We start from the raw sequence: 24,105 nt of genomic DNA on the forward strand, positions 1-24,105 counted from the left end.
TCTCGAAAACTACGCTTCTGATCAAAAAATATCATAGAACATAAATTGTAGGAAACATAATTCTCTACAAAAAACGTCTCTTAACATTTTGCCATAGCTCGCTTCGTTTCCGAGATATTTGCAGATTCAGCTCAAAGGAACTGGCCTGACGGACATATTTCGAGATATTTCTTCTTCTTGTTGTTCTTCCTCTGCACAGCTAAGCTGGAAGTGGCATTTGCAGCTCGCAATAGTGCAGAATTATCTCAAAGAAAGGGGCCACGGTGTTTCTGTATCTCTATTATGTTGGTGCGGCTTCGGAACTTTTAAATATCTTGATATATCTCGAGATCTACGCATCTCATCAAAAAATATCATAGAACATAAAAAGTAGGAAACAGAATTCTCTACAAAAAAGGTCTCTTAAGATTTTGCCATAGCTCGCTTCGTTTCCGAGATATTTGCAGATTCAGCTCAAAGAAACTGGCCTGACGGACATATTTCGAGATATTTCTTCTTCTTGTTGTTCTTCCTCTGCACAGCTAAGCTGGAAGTGGCATTTGCAGCTCGCAATAGTGCAGAGTTATCTCAAAGAAAGGGGCCACGGTGTTTCTGTATCTCTATTATGTTGGACGGCTTCGGAACTTTTAAATATCTCGATGTATCTCGAAAACTACGCTTCTGATCAAAAAATATCATAGAACATAAATTGTAGGAAGCATAATTCTCTACAAAAAAGGTCTCTTAACATTTTGCCATAGCTCGCTTCGTTTCCGAGATATTTGCAGATATATCTCAAGGGAAGGGGCCTGACGGACATATTTCGAGATATTTCTTCTCCTTGTTGTTCTTCTTCTGCACAGCTAAGCTGGAAGTGGCATTTGCGGCTCGCACTAGTGCAGAGTTATCTCAAAGAAAGGGGCCACGGCGTTTCTGTATCCCTATTATGTTGGTGCGGCTTCGGAACTTTTAAATATCTCGATATATCTCGAAAACTACGCTTCTGATCAAAAAATGTCATAGAACATAAATTGTAGGAAACGTAATTCTCTATAAAAAACGTCTCTTAACATTTTGCCATAGCTCGCTTCGTTTCCGAGATATTTGCAGATTCAGCTCAAAGGAACTGGCCTGACGGACATATTTCGAGATATTTCTTCTTCTTGTTGTTCTTCTTCTGCACAGCTAAGCTGGAAGTGGCATTTGCGGCTCGCACTAGTGCAGAGTTATCTCAAAGAAAGGGGCCACGGTGTTTCTGTATCCCTATTATGTTGGTGCGGCTTCGGAACTTTTAAATATCTCGATATATCTCGAAAAGTACGCTTCTGATCAAAAAATATCATAGAACATAAATTGTAGGAAACATAATTCTCTATAAAAAACGTCTCTTAACATTTTGCCATAGCTCGCTTCGTTTCCGAGATATTTGCAGATTCAGCTCAAAGGAACTGGCCTGACGGACATATTTCGAGATATTTCTTCTTCTTGTTGTTCTTCCTCTGCACAGCTAAGCTGGAAGTGGCATTTGCAGCTCGCGATAGTGCAGAGTTATCTCAAAGAAAGGGGCCACGGTGTTTCTGTATCTCTATTATGTTGGTGCGGCTTCGGAACTTTTAAATATCTTGATATATCTCGAGAACTACGCATCTGATCAAAAAATATCATAGAACATAAAAAGTAGGAAACTTAATTCTCTACAAAAAAGGTCTCTTAACATTTTGCCATAGCTCGCTTCGTTTCCGAGATATTTGCAGATATATCTCAAGGGAAGGGGCCTGACGGACATATTTCGAGATATTTCTTCTTCTTGTTGTTCTTCTTCTGCACAGCTAAGCTAGAAGTGGCATTTACAGCTCGCAATAGTGCAGAGTTATCTCAAAGAAAGGGGCCACGGTGTTTCTGTATCTCTATTATGTTGGTGCGGCTTCGGAACTTTTAAATATCTTAATATATCTCGAGAACTACGCATGTGATCAAAAAATATCATAGAAGATAAAAAGTAGGAAACTTAATTCTCTACAAAAAAGGTCTCTTAACATTTTGCCATAGCTCGCTTCGTTTCCGAGATATTTGCAGATTTATCTCAAGGGAAGGGGCCTGACGGACATATTTCGAGATATTTCTTCTTCTTGTTGTTCTTCTTCTGCACAGCTAAGCTGGAAGTGGCATTTGCGGCTCGCACTAGTGCAGAGTTATCTCAAAGAAAGGGGCCACCGTGTTTCTGTATCTCTATTATGTTGGTGCGGTTTCGGAACTTTTAAATATCTTGATATATCTCGAGAACTACGCTTCTGATCAAAAAATATCATAGAACATAAAAAGTAGGAAACTTAATTCTCTGCAAATAAGTTCTCTTAACATTTTGCCATAGCTGGCTTCGTTTCCGAGATATTTGCAGATTTATCTCAAGGGAAGGGGCCTGACGGACATATTTCGAGATATTTCTTCTTCTTGTTGTCCTTCTTCTGCACAGCTAAGCTGGAAGTGGCATTTACAGCTCGCAATCGTGCAGAGTTATCTCAAAGAAAGGGGCCACGGTGTTTCTGTATCTCTATTATGTTGGTGCGGCTTCGGAACTTTTAAATACCTCGATATATCTCGAAAACTACGCTTCTGATCAAAAAATATCATAGAACATAAATTGTAGGAAACATAATTCTCTACAAAAAACGTCTCTTAACATTTTGCCATAGCTCGCTTCGTTTCCGAGATATTTGCAGATTCAGCTCAAAGGAACTGGCCTGACGGACATATTTCGAGATATTTCTTCTTCTTGTTGTTCTTCCTCTGCACAGCTAAGCTGGAAGTGGCATTTGCAGCTCGCAATAGTGCAGAGTTATCTCAAAGAAAGGGGCCACGGTGTTTCTGTATCTCTATTATGTTGGTGCGGCTTCGGAACTTTTAAATATCTTGATATATCTCGAGAACTACGCATCTGATCAAAAAATATCATACAACATAAAAAGTAGGAAACTTAATTCTCTACAAAAAAGGTCTCTTAACATTTTGCCATAGCTCGCTTCGTTTCCGAGATATTTGCAGATTTATCTCAAGGGAAGGGGCCTGACGGACATATTTCGAGATATTTCTTCTTCTTGTTGTTCTTCTTCTGCACAGCTAAGCTGGAACTGGCATTTGCGGCTCGCACTAGTGCAGAGTTATCTCAAAGAAAGGGGCCACGGTGTTTCTGTATCTCTATTATGTTGGTGCGGCTTCGGAACTTTTAAATATCTCGATGTATCTCGAAAACTACGCTTCTGATCAAAAAATATCATAGAACATAAATTGTAGGAAGCATAATTCTCTCCAAAAATGTCTCTTAACATTTCGCCATAGCTCGCTTCGTTTCCGAGATATTTGCAGATTTATCTCAAGCGAAGGGGCCTGACGGACAAATTTCGAGATATTTCTTCTTCTTGTTGTTCTTCTTCTGCACAGCTAAGCTGGAAGTGGCATTTGCGGCTCGCACTAGTGCAGAGTTATCTCAAAGAAAGGGGCCACGGTGTTTCTGTATCCCTATTATGTTGGTGCGGCTTCGGAACTTTTAAATACCTCGATATATCTCGAAAACTACGCTTCTGATCAAAAAATATCATAGAACATAAATTGTAGGAAACATAATTCTCTACAAAAAACGTCTCTTAACATTTTGCCATAGCTCGCTTCGTTTCCGAGATATTTGCAGATTTATCTCAAGGGAAGGGGCCTGACGGACATATTTCGAGATATTTCTTCTTCTTGTTGTTCTTCCTCTGCACAGCTAAGCTGGAAGTGGCATTTGCAGCTCGCAATAGTGCAGAGTTATCTCAAAGAAAGGGGCCACGGTGTTTCTGTATCTCTATTATGTTGGTGCGGCTTCGGAACTTTTAAATATCTTGATATATCTCGAGAACTACGCATCTGATCAAAAAATATCATAGAACATAAAAAGTAGGAAACTTAATTCTCTACAAAAAAGGTCTCTTAACATTTTGCCATAGCTCGCTTCGTTTCCGAGATATTTGCAGATTTATCTCAGGGGAAGGGGCCTGACGGACATATTTCGAGATATTTCTTCTTCTTGTTGTTCTTCTTCTGCACAGCTAAGCTGGAAGTGGCATTTACAGCTCGCAATACTGCAGAGTTATCTCAAAGAAAGGGGCCACGGTGTTTCTGTATCCCTATTATGTTGGTGCGGCTTCGGAACTTTTAAATATCTCGATACATCTCGAAAACTACGCTTCTGATCAAAAAATATCATAGAACATAAATTGTAGGAAGCATAATTCTCTACAAAAAACGTCTCTTAACATTTTGCCATAGCTCGCTTCGTTTCCGAGATATTTGCAGATTCAGCTCAAAGGAACTGGCCTGACGGACATATTTCGTGATATTTCTTCTTCTTGTTGTTCTTCTTCTGCACAGCTAAGCTGGAAGTGGCATTTGCGGCTCGCACTAGTGCAGAGTTATCTCAAAGAAAGGGGCCACGGTGTTTCTGTATCCCTATTATGTTGGTGCGGCTTCGGAACTTTTAAATATCTCGATATATCTCGAAAACTACGCTTCTGATCAAAAAATATCATAGAACATAAATTGTAGGAAACATAATTCTCTACAAAAAACGTCTCTTAACATTTTGCCATAGCTCGCTTCGTTTCCGAGATATTTGCAGATTTATCTCAAGGGAAGGGGCCTGACGGACATATTTCGAGATATTTCTTCTTCTTGTTGTTCTTCTTCTGCACAGCTAAGCTGGAAGTGGCATTTGCGGCTCGCACTAGTGCAGAGTTATCTCAACGAAAGGGGCCACGGTGTTTCTGTATCTCTATTATGTTGGTGCGGCTTCGGAACTTTTAAATATCTCGATATATCTCGAGAACTACGCTTCTGATCAAAAAATACCATAGAACATAAATTGTAGGAAACATAATTCTCTACAAAAAAGGTCTCTTAACATTTTGCCATAGCTCCCTTCGTTTCCGAGATATTTGCAGATTTATCTCAAGGGAAGGGGCCTGACGGACATATTTCGAGATATTTCTTCTTCTTGTTGTTCTTCTTCTGCACAGCTAAGCTGGAAGTGGCATTTACAGCTCGCAATAGTGCAGAGTTATCTCAAAGAAAGGGGCCACGGTGTTTCTGTATCTCTATTATGTTGGTGCGGCTTCGGAACTTTTAAATATCTTGATATATCTCGAGAACTACGCATCTGATCAAAAAATATCATAGAACATAAAAAGTAGGAAACTTAATTCTCTACAAAAAAGGTCTCTTTACATTTTGCCATAGCTCGCTTCGTTTCCGAGATATTTGCAGATATATCTCAAGGGAAGGGGCCTGACGGACATATTTCGAGATATTTCTTCTTCTTGTTGTTCTTCTTCTGCACAGCTAAGCTGGAAGTGGCATTTACAGCTCGCAATACTGCAGAGTTATCTCAAAGAAAGGGGCCACGGTGTTTCTGTATCCCTATTATGTTGGTGCGGCTTCGGAACTTTTAAATATCTCGATACATCTCGAAAACTACGCTTCTGATCAAAAAATATCATAGAACATAAATTGTAGGAAGCATAATTCTCTACAAAAAACGTCTCTTAACATTTTGCCATAGCTCGCTTCGTTTCCGAGATATTTGCAGATTCAGCTCAAAGGAACTGGCCTGACGGACATATTTCGAGATATTTCTTCTTCTTGTTGTTCTTCTTCTGCACAGCTAAGCTGGAAGTGGCATTTGCGGCTCGCACTAGTGCAGAGTTATCTCAAAGAAAGGGGCCACGGTGTTTCTGTATCCCTATTATGTTGGTGCGGCTTCGGAACTTTTAAATATCTCGATATATCTCGAAAACTACGCTTCTGATCAAAAAATATCATAGAACATAAATTGTAGGAAACATAATTCTCTACAAAAAACGTCTCTTAACATTTTGCCATAGCTCGCTTCGTTTCCGAGATATTTGCAGATTTATCTCAAGGGAAGGGGCCTGACGGACATATTTCGAGATATTTCTTCTTCTTGTTGTTCTTCTTCTGCACAGCTAAGCTGGAACTGGCATTTGCGGCTCGCACTAGTGCAGAGTTATCTCAAAGAAAGGGGCCACGGTGTTTCTGTATCTCTATTATGTTGGTGCGGCTTCGGAACTTTTAAATATCTCGATGTATCTCGAAAACTACGCTTCTGATCAAAAAATATCATAGAACATAAATTGTAGGAAGCATAATTCTCTCCAAAAATGTCTCTTAACATTTCGCCATAGCTCGCTTCGTTTCCGAGATATTTGCAGATTTATCTCAAGCGAAGGGGCCTGACGGACAAATTTCGAGATATTTCTTCTTCTTGTTGTTCTTCGTCTGCACAGCTAAGCTGGAAGTGGCATTTGCGGCTCGCACTAGTGCAGAGTTATCTCAAAGAAAGGGGCCACGGTGTTTCTGTATCCCTATTATGTTGGTGCGGCTTCGGAACTTTTAAATACCTCGATATATCTCGAAAACTACGCTTCTGATCAAAAAATATCATAGAACATAAATTGTAGGAAACATAATTCTCTACAAAAAACGTCTCTTAACATTTTGCCATAGCTCGCTTCGTTTCCGAGATATTTGCAGATTCAGCTCAAAGGAACTGGCCTGACGGACATATTTCGAGATATTTCTTCTTCTTGTTGTTCTTCCTCTGCACAGCTAAGCTGGAAGTGGCATTTGCAGCTCGCAATAGTGCAGAGTTATCTCAAAGAAAGGGGCCACGGTGTTTCTGTATCTCTATTATGTTGGTGCGGCTTCGGAACTTTTAAATATCTTGATATATCTCGAGAACTACGCATCTGATCAAAAAATATCATACAAAATAAAAAGTAGGAAACTTAATTCTCTACAAAAAAGGTCTCTTAACATTTTGCCATAGCTCGCTTCGTTTCCGAGATATTTGCAGATTTATCTCAAGGGAAGGGGCCTGACGGACATATTTCGAGATATTTCTTCTTCTTGTTGTTCTTCTTCTGCACAGCTAAGCTGGAAGTGGCATTTGCAGCTCGCAATAGTGCAGAGTTATCTCAAAGAAAGGGGCCACGGTGTTTCTGTATCTCTATTATGTTGGTGCGGCTTCGGAACTTTTAGATATCTTGATATATCTCGAGAACTACGCATCTGATCAAAAAATATCATAGAACATAAAAAGTAGGAATCTTAATTCTCTACAAAAAAGGTCTCTTAACATTTTGCCATAGCTCGCTTCGTTTCCGAGATATTTGCAGATTTATCTCAAGGGAAGGGGCCTGACGGACATATTTCGAGATATTTCTTCTTCTTGTTGTTCTTCTTCTGCACAGCTAAGCTGGAAGTGGCATTTACAGCGCGCAATAGTGCAGAGTTATCTCAAAGAAAGGGGCCACGGTGTTTCTGTATCTCTATTATGTTGGTGCGGCTTCGGAACTTTTAAATATCTTGATATATCTCGAGAACTACGCATCTGATCAAAAAATATCATAGAACATAAAAAGTAGGAAGCTTAATTCTCTACAAAAGAGGTCTCTTAACATTTTGCCATAGCTCGCTTCGTTTCCGAGATATTTGCAGATTTATCTCAAGGGAAGGGGACTAACGGACATATTTCGAGATATTTCTTCTTCTTGTTGTTCTTCTTCTGCACAGCTAAACTGGAAGTGGCATTTCCAGCTCGCAGTAGTGCAGAGTTATCTCAACGAAAGGGGCCACGGTGTTTCTGTATCTCTATTATGTTGGTGCGGCTTCGGAACATTTAAATATCTCGATATATCTCGAAAACTACGCTTCTGATCAAAAAATATCATAGAACATAAATTGTAGGAAACATAATTCTCTACAAAAAAGGTCTCTTAACATTTTGCCATAGCTCGCTTCGTTTCCGAGATATTTGCAGATATATCTCAAGGGAAGGGGCCTGACGGACATATTTCGAGATATTTCTTCTTCTTGTTGTTCTTCTTCTGCACAGCTAAGCTGGAAGTGGCATTTACAGCTCGCAATAGTGCAGAGTTATCTCAAAGAAAGGGGCCACGGTGTTTCTGTATCTCTATTATGTTCGTGCGGCTTCGGAACTTTTAAATATCTTGATATATCTCGAGAACTACGCATCAGATCAAAAAATATGATAGAACATAAATTGTAGGAAACATAATTCTCTACAAAAAATGTCTCTTAACATTTTGCCATAGCTCGCTTCGTTTCCGAGATATTTGCAGATTCAGCTCAAAGGAACTGGCCTGACGGACATATTTCGAGATATTTCTTCTTCTTGTTGTTCTTCCTCTGCACAGCTAAGCTGGAAGTGGCATTTGCAGCTCGCAATAGTGCAGAGTTATCTCAAAGAAAGGGGCCACGGTGTTTCTGTATCTCTATTATGTTGGTGCGGCTTTGGAACTTTTAAATATCTCGATATATCTCGAAAACTACGCTTCTGATCAAAAAATATCATAGAACATAAATTGTAGGAAACATAATTCTCTACAAAAAAGGTCTCTTAACATTTTGCCATAGCTCGCTTCGTTTCCGAGATATTTGCAGATATATCTCAAGGGAAGGGGCCTGACGGACATATTTCGAGATATGTCTTCTTCTTGTTGTTCTTCTTCTGCACAGCTAAGCTGGAAGTGGCATTTACAGCTCGCAATAGTGCAGAGTTATCTCAAAGAGAGGGGCCACGGTGTTTCTGTATCTCTATTATGTTGGTGCGGCTTCGGAACTTTTAAATATCTTGATATATCTCGAGAACTACGCATCTGATCAAAAAATATCATAGAACATGAAAAGTAGGAAACTTAATTCTCTACAAAAAAGGTCTCTCAACATTTTGCCATAGCTCGCTTCGTTTCCGAGATATTTGCAGATTTATCTCAAGGGAAGGGGCCTGACGGACATATTTCGAGATATTCCTTCTTCTTGTTGTTCTTCTTCTGCACAGCTAAGCTGGAAGTGGCATTTGCGGCTCGCACTAGTGCAGAGTTATCTCAAAGAAAGGGGCCACGGTGTTTCTGTATCCCTATTATGTTGGTGCGGCTTCGGAACTTTTAAATATCTCGATATATCTCGAAAACTACGCTTCTGATCAAAAAATATCCTAGAACATAAATTGTAGGAAACATAATTCTCTACAAAAAACGTCTCTTAACATTTTGCCATAGCTCGCTTCGTTTCCGAGATATTTGCAGATTTATCTCAAGGGAAGGGGCCTGACGGACATATTTCGAGATATTTCTTCTTCTTGTTGTTCTTCTTCTGCACAGCTAAACTGGAAGTGGCATTTCCAGCTCGCAATAGTGCAGAGTTATCTCAAAGAGAGGGGCCACGGTGTTTCTGTATCTCTATTATGTTGGTGCGGCTTCGGAACTTTTAAATATCTTGATATATCTCGAGAACTACGCATCTGATCAAAAAATATCATAGAAGATAAAAAGTAGGAAACTTAATTCTCTACAAAAAAGGTCTCTCAACATTTTGCCATAGCTCGCTTCGTTTCCGAGATATTTGCAGATTTATCTCAAGGGAAGGGGCCTGACGGACATATTTCGAGATATTTCTTCTTCTTGTTGTTCTTCTTCTGCACAGCTAAGCTGGAAGTGGCATTTGCGGCTGGCACTAGTGCAGAGTTATCTCAAAGAAAGGGGCCACGGTGTTTCTGTATCCCTATTATGTTGGTGCGGCTTCGGAACTTTTAAATATCTCGATATATCTCGAAAACTACGCTTCTGATCAAAAAATATCATAGAACATAAATTGTAGGAAACATAATTCTCTACAAAAAACGTCTCTTAACATTTTGCCATAGCTCGCTTCGTTTCCGAGATATTTGCAGATTTATCTCAAGGGAAGGGGCCTGACGGACATATTTCGAGATATTTCTTCTTCTTGTTGTTCTTCTTCTGCACAGCTAAGCTGGAAGTGGCATTTGCGGCTCGCACTAGTGCAGAGTTATCTCAACGAAAGGGGCCACGGTGTTTCTGTATCTCTATTATGTTGGTGCGGCTTCGGAACTTTTAAATATCTCGATATATCTCGAAAACTACGCTTCTGATCAAAAAATATCATAGCACATAAATTGTAGGAAACATAATTCTCTACAAAAAACGTCTCTAAACATTTTGCCATAGCTCGCTTCGTTTCCGAGATATTTGCAGATTCAGCTCAAAGGAACTGGCCTGACGGACATATTTCGAGATATTTCTTCTTCTTGTTGTTCTTCTTCTGCACAGCTAAGCTGGAAGTGGCATTTGCGGCTCGCACTAGTGCAGAGTTATCTCAAAGAAAGGGGCCACGGTGTTTCTGTATCCCTATTATGTTGGTGCGGCTTCGGAACTTTTAAATATCTCGATATATCTCGAAAACTACGCTTCTGATCAAAAAATATCATAGAACATAAATTGTAGGAAACATAATTCTCTACAAAAAACGTCTCTTAACATTTTGCCATAGCTCGCTTCGTTTCCGAGATATTTGCAGATTTATCTCAAGGGAAGGGGCCTGACGGACATATTTCGAGATATTTCTTCTTCTTGTTGTTCTTCTTCTGCACAGCTAAGCTGGAAGTGGCATTTGCGGCTCGCACTAGTGCAGAGTTATCTCAACGAAAGGGGCCACGGTGTTTCTGTATCTCTATTATGTTGGTGCGGCTTCGGAACTTTTAAATATCTCGATATATCTCGAAAACTACGCTTCTGATCAAAAAATATCATAGAACATAAATTGTAGGAAACATAATTCTCTACAAAAAACGTCTCTTAACATTTTGCCATAGCTCGCTTCGTTTCCGAGATATTTGCAGATTCAGCTCAAAGGAACTGGCCTGACGGACATATTTCGAGATATTTCTTCTTCTTGTTGTTCTTCTTCTGCACAGCTAAGCTGGAAGTGGCATTTACAGCTCGCAATAGTGCGGAGTTATCTCAAAGAAAGGGGCCACGGTGTTTCTGTATCTCTATTATGTTGGTGCGGCTTTGGAACTTTTAAATATCTCGATATATCTCGAAAACTACGCTTCTCACCAAAAAATATCATAGAACATAAATTGTACGAAACATAATTCTCTACAAAAAAGGTCTCTTAACATTTTGCCATAGCTCGCTTCGTTTCCGTGATATTGGCAGATATATCTCAAGGGAAGGGGCCTGACGGACATATTTCGAGATATTTCTTCTTCTTGTTGTTCTTCTTCTGCACAGCTAAGCTGGAAGTGGCATTTACAGCTCGCAATAGTGCAGAGTTATCTCAAAGAAAGGGGCCACGGTGTTTCTGTATCTCTATTATGTTGGTGCGGCTTCGGAACTTTTAAATATCTTGATATATCTCGAGAACTACGCATCTGATCAAAAAATATCATAGAACATAAAAAGTAGGAAACTTAATTCTCTACAAAAAAGGTCTCTTAACATTTTGCCATAGCTCGCTTCGTTTCCGAGATATTTGCAGATTTATCTCAAGGGAAGGGGCCTGACGGACATATTTCGAGATATTTCTTCTTCTTGTTGTTCTTCTTCTGCACAGCTAAGCTGGAAGTGGCATTTGCGGCTCGCACTAGTGCAGAGTTATCTCAACGAAAGGGGCCACGGTGTTTCTGTATCTCTATTATGTTGGTGCGGCTTCGGAACTTTTAAATATCTCGATATATCTCGAAAACTACGCTTCTGATCAAAAAATATCATAGAACATAAATTGTAGGAAACATAATTCTCTACAAAAAACGTCTCTTAACATTTTGCCATAGCTCGCTTCGTTTCCGAGATATTTGCAGATTCAGCTCAAAGGAACTGGCCTGACGGACATATTTCGAGATATTTCTTCTTCTTGTTGTTCTTCTTCTGCACAGCTAAGCTGGAAGTGGCATTTACAGCTCGCAATAGTGCGGAGTTATCTCAAAGAAAGGGGCCACGGTGTTTCTGTATCTCTATTATGTTGGTGCGGCTTTGGAACTTTTAAATATCTCGATATATCTCGAAAACTACGCTTCTCACCAAAAAATATCATAGAACATAAATTGTACGAAACATAATTCTCTACAAAAAAGGTCTCTTAACATTTTGCCATAGCTCGCTTCGTTTCCGAGATATTGGCAGATATATCTCAAGGGAAGGGGCCTGACGGACATATTTCGAGATATTTCTTCTTCTTGTTGTTCTTCTTCTGCACAGCTAAGCTGGAAGTGGCATTTACAGCTCGCAATAGTGCAGAGTTATCTCAAAGAAAGGGGCCACGGTGTTTCTGTATCTCTATTATGTTGGTGCGGCTTCGGAACTTTTAAATATCTTGATATATCTCGAGAACTACGCATCTGATCAAAAAATATCATAGAACATAAAAAGTAGGAAACTTAATTCTCTACAAAAAAGGTCTCTTAACATTTTGCCATAGCTCGCTTCGTTTCCGAGATATTTGCAGATTTATCTCAAGGGAAGGGGCCTGACGGACATATTTCGAGATATTTCTTCTTCTTGTTGTTCTTCTTCTGCACAGCTAAGCTGGAAGTGGCATTTGCGGCTCGCACTAGTGCAGAGTTATCTCAACGAAAGGGGCCACGGTGTTTCTGTATCTCTATTATGTTGGTGCGGCTTCGGAACTTTTAAATATCTCGATATATCTCGAAAACTACGCATCAGATCAAAAAATATGATACAACATAAAAAGTAGGAAACTTAATTCTCTACAAAAAAGGTCTCTTAACATTTTGCCATAGCTCTCTTCGTTTCCGAGATATTTGCAGATTTATCTCAAGGGAAGGGGCCTGACGGACATATTTCGAGATATTTCTTCTTCTTGTTGTTCTTCTTCTGCACAGCTAAGCTGGACGTGGCATTTACAGCTCGCAATACTGCAGAGTTATCTCAAAGAAAGGGGCCACGGTGTTTCTGTATCCCTATTATGTTGGTGCGGCTTCGGAACTTTTAAATATCTCGATATATCTCGAAAACTACGCTTCTGATCAAAAAATATCATAGAACATAAATTGTAGGAAACATAATTCTCTACAAAAAACGTCTCTTAACATTTTGCCATAGCTCGCTTCGTTTCCGAGATATTTGCAGATTCAGCTCAAAGGAACTGGCAGACGGACATATTTCGAGATATTTCTTCTTCTTCTTGTTCTTCCTCTGCACAGCTAAGCTGGAAGTGGCATTTGCAGTTCGCAATAGTGCAGAGTTATCTCAAAGAAAGGGGCCACGGTGTTTCTGTATCTCTATTATGTTGGTGCGGCTTCGGAACTTTTAAATATCTCGATATATCTCGAAAACTACGCTTCTGATAAAAAAATATCATAGAACATAAATTGTAGGAAACATAATTCTCTACAAAAAAGGTCTCTTAACATTTTGCCATAGCTCGCTTCGTTTCCGAGATATTTGCAGATATATCTCAAGGGAAGGGGCCTGACGGACATATTTCGAGATATGTCTTCTTCTTGTTGTTCTTCTTCTGCACAGCTAAGCTGGAAGTGGCATTTACAGCTCGCAATAGTGCAGAGTTATCTCAAAGAAAGGGGCCACGGTGTTTCTGTATCCCTATTATGTTGGTGCGGCTTCGGAACTTTTAAATATCTTGATATATCTCGAGAACTACGCATCTGATCAAAAAATATCATAGAACATAAAAAGTAGGAAACTTAATTCTCTACAAAAAAGGTCTCTTAACAATTGGCCATAGCTCGCTTCGTTTCCGAGATATTTGCAGATTTATCTCAAGGGAAGGGGCCTGGCGGACATATTTCGAGATATTTCTTCTTCTTGTTGTTCTTCTTCTGCACAGCTAAGCTGGAAGTGGCATTTGCGGCTCGCACTAGTGCAGAGTTATCTCAAAGAAAGGGGCCACGGTGTTTCTGTATCCCTATTATGTTGGTGCGGCTTCGGAACTTTTAAATATCTCGATATATCTCGAAAACTACGCTTCTGATCCAAAAATATCATAGAACATAAATTGTAGGAAACATAATTCTCTACAAAAAACGTCTCTTAACATTTTGCCATAGCTCGCTTCGTTTCCGAGATATTTGCAGATTCAGCTCAAAGGAACTGGCCTGACGGACATATTTCGAGATATTTCTTCTTCTTGTTGTTCTTCTTCTGCACAGCTAAGCTGGAAGTGGCATTTGCGGCTCGCAATAGTGCAGAGTTATCTCAAAGAAAGGGGCCACGGTGTTTCTGTATCTCTATTATGTTGGTGCGGCTTCGGAACTTTTAAATATCTTGATATATCTCGAGAACTACGCATCAGATCAAAAAATATGATAGAACATAAAAAGTAGGAAACTTAATTCTCTACAAAAAAGGTCTCTTAACATTTTGCCATAGCTCTCTTCGTTTCCGAGATATTTGCAGATTTATCTCAAGGGAAGGGGCCTGACGGACATATTTCGAGATATTTCTTCTTCTTGTTGTTCTTCTTCTGCACAGCTAAGCTGGAAGTGGCACTTACAGCTCGCAATACTGCAGAGTTATCTCAAAGAAAGGGGCCACGGTGTTTCTGTATCCCTATTATGTTGGTGCGGCTTCGGAACTTTTAAATATCTCGATATATCTCGAAAACTACGCTTCTGATCAAAAAATATCATAGAACATAAATTGTAGGAAACATAATTCTCTACAAAAAACGTCTCTTAACATTTTGCCATAGCTCGCTTCGTTTCCGAGATATTTGCAGATTCAGCTCAAAGGAACTGGCCTGACGGACATATTTCGAGATATTTCTTCTTCTTGTTGTTCTTCCTCTGCACAGCTAAGCTGGAAGTGGCATTTGCAGCTCGCAATAGTGCAGAGTTATGTCAAAGAAAGGGGCCACGGTGTTTCTGTATCTCTATTATGTTGGTGCGGCTTTGGAACTTTTAAATATCTCGATATATCTCGAAAACTACGCTTCTGATCAAAAAATATCATAGAACATAAATTGTAGGAAACATAATTCTCTACAAAAAAGGTCTCTTAACATTTTGCCATAGCTCGCTTCGTTTCCGAGATATTTGCAGATATATCTCAAGGGAAGGGGCCTGACGGACATATTTCGAGATATGTCTTCTTCTTGTTGTTCTTCTTCTGCACAGCTAAGCTGGAAGTGGCATTTACAGCTCGCAATAGTGCAGAGTTATCTCAAAGAAAGGGGCCACGGTGTTTCTGTATCTCTATTATGTTGGTGCGGCTTTGGAACTTTTAAATATCTCGATATATCTCGAAAACTACGCTTCTCACCAAAAAATATCATAGAACATAAATTGTACGAAACATAATTCTCTACAAAAAAGGTCTCTTAACATTTTGCCATAGCTCGCTTCGTTTCCGAGATATTTGCAGATATATCTCAAGGGAAGGGGCCTGACGGACATATTTCGAGATATTTCTTCTTCTTGTTGTTCTTCTTCTGCACAGCTAAGCTGGAAGTGGCATTTGCGGCTCGCACTAGTGCAGAGTTATCTCAAAGAAAGGGGCCACGGTGTTTCTGTATCCCTATTATGTTGGTGCGGCTTCGGAACTTTTAAATATCTTGATATATCTCGAGAACTACGCATCTGATCAAAAAATATCATAGAACATAAAAAGTAGGAAACTTAATTCTCTACAAAAAAGGTCTCTTAACATTTTGCCATAGCTCGCTTCGTTTCCGAGATATTTGCAGATATATCTCAAGGGAAGGGGCCTGACGGACATATTTCGAGATATGTCTTCTTCTTGTTGTTCTTCTTCTGCACAGCTAAGCTGGAAGTGGCATTTACAGCTCGCAATAGTGCAGAGTTATCTCAAAGAAAGGGGCCACGGTGTTTCTGTATCCCTATTATGTTGGTGCGGCTTCGGAACTTTTAAATATATTGATATATCTCGAGAACTACGCATCTGATCAAAAAATATCATAGAACATAAAAAGTAGGAAACTTAATTCTCTACAAAAAAGGTCTCTTAACAATTGGCCATAGCTCGCTTCGTTTCCGAGATATTTGCAGATTTATCTCAAGGGAAGGGGCCTGGCGGACATATTTCGAGATATTTCTTCTTCTTGTTGTTCTTCTTCTGCACAGCTAAGCTGGAAGTGGCATTTGCGGCTCGCACTAGTGCAGAGTTATCTCAAAGAAAGGGGCCACGGTGTTTCTGTATCCCTATTATGTTGGTGCGGCTTCGGAACTTTTAAATATCTCGATATATCTCGAAAACTACGCTTCTGATCCAAAAATATCATAGAACATAAATTGTAGGAAACATAATTCTCTACAAAAAACGTCTCTTAACATTTTGCCATAGCTCGCTTCGTTTCCGAGATATTTGCAGATTCAGCTCAAAGGAACTGGCCTGACGGACATATTTCGAGATATTTCTTCTTCTTGTTGTTCTTCTTCTGCACAGCTAAGCTGGAAGTGGCATTTGCGGCTCGCAATAGTGCAGAGTTATCTCAAAGAAAGGGGCCACGGTGTTTCTGTATCTCTATTATGTTGGTGCGGCTTCGGAACTTTTAAATATCTTGATATATCTCGAGAACTACGCATCTGATCAAAAAATATCATAGAACATAAAACGTAGGAAACTTAATTCTCTACAAAAAAGGTCTCTCAACATTTTGCCATAGCTCGCTTCGTTGCCGAGATATTTGCAGATTTATCTCAAGGGAAGGGGCCTGACGGACATATTTCGAGATACTTCTTCTTCTTGTTGTTCTTCTTCTGCACAGCTAAGCTGGAAGTGGCATTTGCGGCTCGCACTAGTGCAGAGTTATCTCAACGAAAGGGGCCACGGTGTTTCTGTATCTCTATTATGTTGGTGCGGCTTCGGAACTTTTAAATATCTCGATATATCTCGAAAACTACGCTTCTGATCAAAAAATATCATAGAACATAAATTGTAGGAAACTTAATTCTCTACAAAAAAGGTCTCTTAACATTTTGCCATAGCTCTCTTCGTTTCCGAGATATTTGCAGATTTATCTCAAGGGAAGGGGCCTGACGGACATATTTCGAGATATTTCTTCTTCTTGTTGTTCTTCTGCACAGCTAAGCTGGAAGTGGCATTTGGAGCTCGCAATAGTGCATAGTTATCTGAAAGAAAGGGGCCACGGTGTTTCTGTATCTCTATTATGTTGGTGCGGCTTCGGAACTTTTAAATATCTTGATATATCTCGAGAACTACGCATCTAATCAAAAAATATCATAGAACATAAAAAGTAGGAAACTTAATTCTCTACAAAAAAGGTCTCTTAACATTTTGCCATAGCTCGCTTCGTTTCCGAGATATTTGCAGATTTATCTCAAGGGAAGGGGCCTGGCGGACATATTTCGAGATATTTCTTCTTCTTGTTGTTCTTCTTCTGCACAGCTAAGCTGGAAGTGGCATTTACAGCTCGTAATACTGCATAGTTATCTCAAAGAAAGGGGCCACGGTGTTTCTGTATCCCTATTATGTTGGTGCGGCTTCGGAACTTTTAAATATCTCGATATATCTCGAAAACTACGCTTCTGATCAAAAAATATCATAGAACATAAATTGTAGGAAACATAATTCTCTACAAAAAACGTCTCTTAACATTTTGCCATAGCTCGCTTCGTTTCCGAGATATTTGCAGATTCAGCTCAAAGGAACTGGCCTGACGGACATATTTCGAGATATTTCTTCTTCTTGTTGTTCTTCCTCTGCACAGCTAAGCTGGAAGTGGCATTTGCAGCTCGCAATAGTGCAGAGTTATCTCAAAGAAAGGGGCCACGGTGTTTCTGTATCTCTATTATGTTGGTGCGGCTTTGGAACTTTTAAATATCTCGATATATCTCGAAAACTACGCTTCTGATCAAAAAATATCATAGAAGATAAATTGTAGGAAACATAATTCTCTACAAAAAAGGTCTCTTAACATTTTGCCATAGCTCGCTTCGTTTCCGAGATATTTGCAGATATATCTCAAGGGAAGGGGCCTGACGGACATATTTCGAGATATGTCTTCTTCTTGTTGTTCTTCTTCAGCACAGCTAAGCTGGAAGTGGCATTTACAGCACGCAATAGTGCAGAGTTATCTCAAAGAAAGGGGCCACGGTGTTTCTGTATCTCTATTATGTTGGTGCGGCTGTGGAACTTTTAAATATCTCGATATATCTCGAAAACTACGCTTCTCACCAAAAAATATCATAGAACATAAATTGTACGAAACATAATTCTCTACAAAAAAGGTCTCTTAACATTTTCCCATAGCTCGCTTCGTTTCCGAGATATTTGCAGATATATCTCAAGGGAAGGGGCCTGACGGACATATTTCGAGATATTTCTTCTTCTTGTTGTTCTTCTTCTGCACAGCTAAGCTGGAAGTGGCATTTACAGCTCGCAATAGTGCAGAGTTATCTCAAAGAAAGGGGCCACGGTGTTTCTGTATTTCTATTATGTTGGTGCGGCTTCGGAACTTTTAAATATCTTGATATATCTCGAGAACTACGCATCTGATCAAAAAATATCATAGAACATAAAAAGTAGGAAACTTAATTCTCTACAAAAAAGGTCTCTTAACATTTTGCCATAGCTCGCTTCGTTTCCGAGATATTTGCAGATATATCTCAAGGGAAGGGGCCTGACGGACATATTTCGAGATATTTCTTCTTCTTGTTGTTCTTCTTCTGCACAGCTAAGCTGGAAGTGGCATTTGCGGCTCGCACTAGTGCAGAGTTATCTCAAAGAAAGGGGCCACGGTGTTTCTGTATCCCTATTATGTTGGTGCGGCTTCGGAACTTTTAAATATCTTGATATATCTCGAGAACTACGCATCTGATCAAAAAATATCATAGAACATAAAAAGTAGGAAACTTAATTCTCTACAAAAAAGGTCTCTTAACAATTGGCCATAGCTCGCTTCGTTTCCGAGATATTTGCAGATTTATCTCAAGGGAAGGGGCCTGGCGGACATATTTCGAGATATTTCTTCTTCTTGTTGTTCTTCTTCTGCACAGCTAAGCTGGAAGTGGCATTTGCGGCTCGCACTAGTGCAGAGTTATCTCAAAGAAAGGGGCCACGGTGTTTCTGTATCCCTATTATGTTGGTGCGGCTTCGGAACTTTTGAATATCTCGATATATCTCGAAAACTACGCTTCTGATCAAAAAATATCATAGAACATAAATTGTAGGAAACATAATTCTCTACAAAAAACGTCTCTTAACATTTTGCCATAGCTCGCTTCGTTTCCGAGATATTTGCAGATTCAGCTCAAAGGAACTGGCCTGACGGACATATTTCGAGATATTTCTTCTTCTTGTTGTTCTTCCTCTGCACAGCTAAGCTGGAAGTGGCATTTGCAGCTCGCAATAGTGCAGAGTTATCTCAAAGAAAGGGGCCACGGTGTTTCTGTATCTCTATTATGTTGGTGCGGCTTTGGAACTTTTAAATATCTCGATATATCTCGAAAACTACGCTTCTGATCAAAAAATATCATAGAACATAAATTGTAGGAAACATAATTCTCTACAAAAAAGGTCTCTTAACATTTTGCCATACCTCGCTTCGTTTCCGAGATATTTGCAGATATATCTCAAGGGAAGGGGCCTGACGGACATATTTCGAGATATGTCTTCTTCTTGTTGTTCTTCTTCAGCACAGCTAAGCTGGAAGTGGCATTTACAGCTCGCAATAGTGCAGAGTTATCTCAAAGAAAGGGGCCACGGTGTTTCTGTATCTCTATTATGTTGGTGCGGCTTTGGAACTTTTAAATATCTCGATATATCTCGAAAACTACGCTTCTCACCAAAAAATATCATAGAACATAAATTGTACGAAACATAATTCTCTACGAAAAAGGTCTCTTAACATTTTCCCATAGCTCGCTTCGTTTCCGAGATATTTGCAGATATATCTCAAGGGAAGGGGCCTGACGGACATATTTCGAGATATTTCTTCTTCTTGTTGTTCTTCTTCTGCACAGCTAAGCTGGAAGTGGCATTTACAGCTCGCAATAGTGCAGAGTTATCTCAAAGAAAGGGGCCACGGTGTTTCTGTATTTCTATTATGTTGGTGCGGCTTCGGAACTTTTAAATATCTTGATATATCTCGAGAACTACGCATCTGATCAAAAAATATCATAGAACATAAAAAGTAGGAAACTTAATTCTCTACAAAAAAGGTCTCTTAACATTTTGCCATAGCTCGCTTCGTTTCCGAGATATTTGCAGATATATCTCAAGGGAAGGGGCCTGACGGACATATTTCGAGATATTTCTTCTTCTTGTTGTTCTTCTTCTGCACAGCTAAGCTGGAAGTGGCATTTGCGGCTCGCACTAGTGCAGAGTTATCTCAAAGAAAGGGGCCACGGTGTTTCTGTATCCCTATTATGTTGGTGCGGCTTCGGAACTTTTAAATATCTTGATATATCTCGAGAACTACGCATCTGATCAAAAAATATCATAGAACATAAAAAGTAGGAAACTTAATTCTCTACAAAACAGGTGTCTTAACAATTGGCCATAGCTCGCTTCGTTTCCGAGATATTTGCAGATTTATCTCAAGGGAAGGGGCCTGGCGGACATATTTCGAGATATTTCTTCTTCTTGTTGTTCTTCTTCTGCACAGCTAAGCTGGAAGTGGCATTTGCGGCTCGCACTAGTGCAGAGTTATCTCAAAGAAAGGGGCCACGGTGTTTCTGTATCCCTATTATGTTGGTGCGGCTTCGGAACTTTTGAATATCTCGATATATCTCGAAAACTACGCTTCTGATCAAAAAATATCATAGAACATAAATTGTAGGAAACATAATTCTCTACAAAAAACGTCTCTTAACATTTTGCCATAGCTCGCTTCGTTTCCGAGATATTTGCAGATTCAGCTCAAAGGAACTGGCCTGACGGACATATTTCGAGATATTTCTTCTTCTTGTTGTTCTTCCTCTGCACAGCTAAGCTGGAAGTGGCATTTGCAGCTCGCAATAGTGCAGAGTTATCTCAAAGAAAGGGGCCACGGTGTTTCTGTATCTCTATTATGTTGGTGCGGCTTTGGAACTTTTAAATATCTCGATATATCTCGAAAACTACGCTTCTGATCAAAAAATATCATAGAACATAAATTGTAGGAAACATAATTCTCTACAAAAAAGGTCTCTTAACATTTTGCCATAGCTCGCTTCGTTTCCGAGATATTTGCAGATATATCTCAAGGGAAGGGGCCTGACGGACATATTTCGAGATATGTCTTCTTCTTGTTGTTCTTCTTCTGCACAGCTAAGCTGGAAGTGGCATTTACAGCTCGCAATAGTGCAGAGTTATCTCAAAGAGAGGGGCCACGGTGTTTCTGTATCTCTATTATGTTGGTGCGGCTTCGGAACTTTTAAATATCTTCATATATCTCGAGAACTACGCATCTGATCAAAAAATATCATAGAACATAAAAAGTAGGAAACTTAATTCTCTACAAAAAAGGTCTCCTAACATTTTGCCATAGCTCGCTTCGTTTCCGAGATATTTGCAGATTTATCTCAAGGGAAGGGGCCTGACGGACATATTTCGAGATATTTCTTCTTCTTGTTGTTCTTCTTCTGCACAGCTAAACTGGAAGTGGCATTTCCAGCTCGCAATAGTGCAGAGTTATCTCAAAGAGAGGGGCCACGGTGTTTCTGTATCTCTATTATGTTGGTGCGGCTTCGGAACTTTTAAATATCTTGATATATCTCGAGAACTACGCATCTGATCAAAAAATATCATAGAACATAAATTGTACGAAACATAATTCTCTACAAAAAAGGTCTCTTAACATTTTCCCATAGCTCGCTTCGTTTCCGAGATATTTGCAGATATATCTCAAGGGAAGGGGCCTGACGGACATATTTCGAGATATTTCTTCTTCTTGTTGTTCTTCTTCTGCACAGCTAAGCTGGAAGTGGCATTTGCGGCTCGCACTAGTGCAGAGTTATCTCAAAGAAAGGGGCCACGGTGTTTCTGTATCCCTATTATGTTGGTGCGGCTTCGGAACTTTTAAATATCTTGATATATCTCGAGAACTACGCATCTGATCAAAAAATATCATAGAACATGAAAAGTAGGAAACTTAATTCTCTACAAAAAAGGTCTCTCAACATTTTGCCATAGCTCGCTTCGTTTCCGAGATATTTGCAGATTTATCTCAAGGGAAGGGGCCTGACGGACATATTTCGAGATATTCCTTCTTCTTGTTGTTCTTCTTCTGCACAGCTAAGGTGGAAGTGGCATTTGCGGCTCGCACTAGTGCAGAGTTATCTCAAAGAAAGGGGCCACGGTGTTTCTGTATCCCTATTATGTTGGTGCGGCTTCGGAACTTTTAAATATCTCGATATATCTCGAAAACTACGCTTCTGATCAAAAAATATCATAGAACATAAATTGTAGGAAACATAATTCTCTACAAAAAACGTCTCTTAACATTTTGCCATAGCTCGCTTCGTTTCCGAGATATTTGCAGATTCAGCTCAAAGGAACTGGCGTGACGGACATATTTCGAGATATTTCTTCTTCTTCTTGTTCTTCCTCTGCACAGCTAAGCTGGAAGTGGCATTTGCAGCTCGCAATAGTGCAGAGTTATCTCAAAGAAAGGGGCCACGGTGTTTCTGTATCTCTATTATGTTGGTGCGGCTTCGGAACTTTTAAATATCTTGATATATCTCGAGAACTACGCATCTGATCAAAAAATATCATAGAACATAAAAAGTAGGAAACTTAATTCTCTACCAAAAGGTCTCTTAACATTTTGCCATAGCTCGCTTCGTTTCCGAGATATTTGCAGATTTATCTCAAGGGAAGGGGCCTGACGGACATATTTCGAGATATTTCTTCTTCTTGTTGTTCTTCTTCTCCACAGCTAAGCTGGAAGTGGCATTTGCGGCTCGCACTAGTGCAGAGTTATCTCAAAGAAAGGGGCCACGGTGTATCTGTATCTCTATTATGTTGGTGCGGCTTCGGAACTTTCAAATATCTCGATATATCTCGAAAACTACGCTTCTGATCAAAAAATATCATAGAACATAAATTGTAGGAAACATAATTTTCTACAAAAAACGTCTCTTAACATTTTGCCATAGCTCGCTTCGTTTCCGAGATATTTGCAGATATATCTCAAGGGAAGGGGCCTGACGGACATATTTCGAGATATTTCTTCTTCTTGTTGTTCTTCTTCTGCACAGCTAAGCTGGAAGTGGCATTTGCAGCTCGCAATCGTGCAGAGTTATCTCAAAGAAAGGGGCCACGGTGTTTCTGTATCTCTATTATGTTGGTGCGGCTTCGGAACTTTTAAATATCTCGATATATCTCGAAAACTACGCTTCTGATCAAAAAATACCATAGAACATAAATTGTAGGAAACATAATTCTCTACAAAAAACGTCTCTTAACATTTTGCCATAGCTCGCTTCGTTTCCGAGATATTTGCAGATTCAGCTCAAAGGAACTGGCCTGACGGACATATTTCGAGATATTTCTTCTTCTTGTTGTTCTTCCTCTGCACAGCTAAGCTGGAAGTGGCATTTGCAGCTCGCAATAGTGCAGAGTTATCTCAAAGAAAGGGGCCACGGTGTTTCTGTATCTCTATTATGTTGGTGCGGCTTCGGAACTTTTAAATATCTTGATATATCTCGAGAACTACGCATCTGATCAAAAAATATCATAGAACATAAATTGTACGAAACATAATTCTCTACAAAAAAGGTCTCTTAACATTTTCCCATAGCTCGCTTCGTTTCCGAGATATTTGCAGATATATCTCAAGGGAAGGGGCCTGACGGACATATTTCGAGATATTTCTTCTTCTTGTTGTTCTTCTTCTGCACAGCTAAGCTGGAAGTGGCATTTACAGCTCGCAATAGTGCAGAGTTATCTCAAAGAAAGGGGCCACGGTGTTTCTGTATCTCTATTATGTTGGTGCGGCTTCGGAACTTTTAAATATCTTGATATATCTCGAGAACTACGCATCTGATCAAAAAATATCATAGAACATAAAAAGTAGGAAACTTAATTCTCTACAAAAAAGGTCTCTTAACATTTTGCCATAGCTCGCTTCGTTTCCGAGATATTTGCAGATATATCTCAAGGGAAGGGGCCTGACGGACATATTTCGAGATACTTCTTCTTCTTGTTGTTCTTCTTCTGCACAGCTAAGCTGGAAGTGGCATTTGCGGCTCGCACTAGTGCAGAGTTATCTCAAAGAAAGGGGCCACGGTGTTTCTGTATCCCTATTATG

Source organism: Osmia lignaria, unplaced genomic scaffold, assembly GCF_051020975.1.
Source record: "Osmia lignaria lignaria isolate PbOS001 unplaced genomic scaffold, iyOsmLign1 scaffold0006, whole genome shotgun sequence".
Classification (NCBI taxonomy): Eukaryota; Metazoa; Arthropoda; class Insecta; order Hymenoptera; family Megachilidae; genus Osmia; species Osmia lignaria.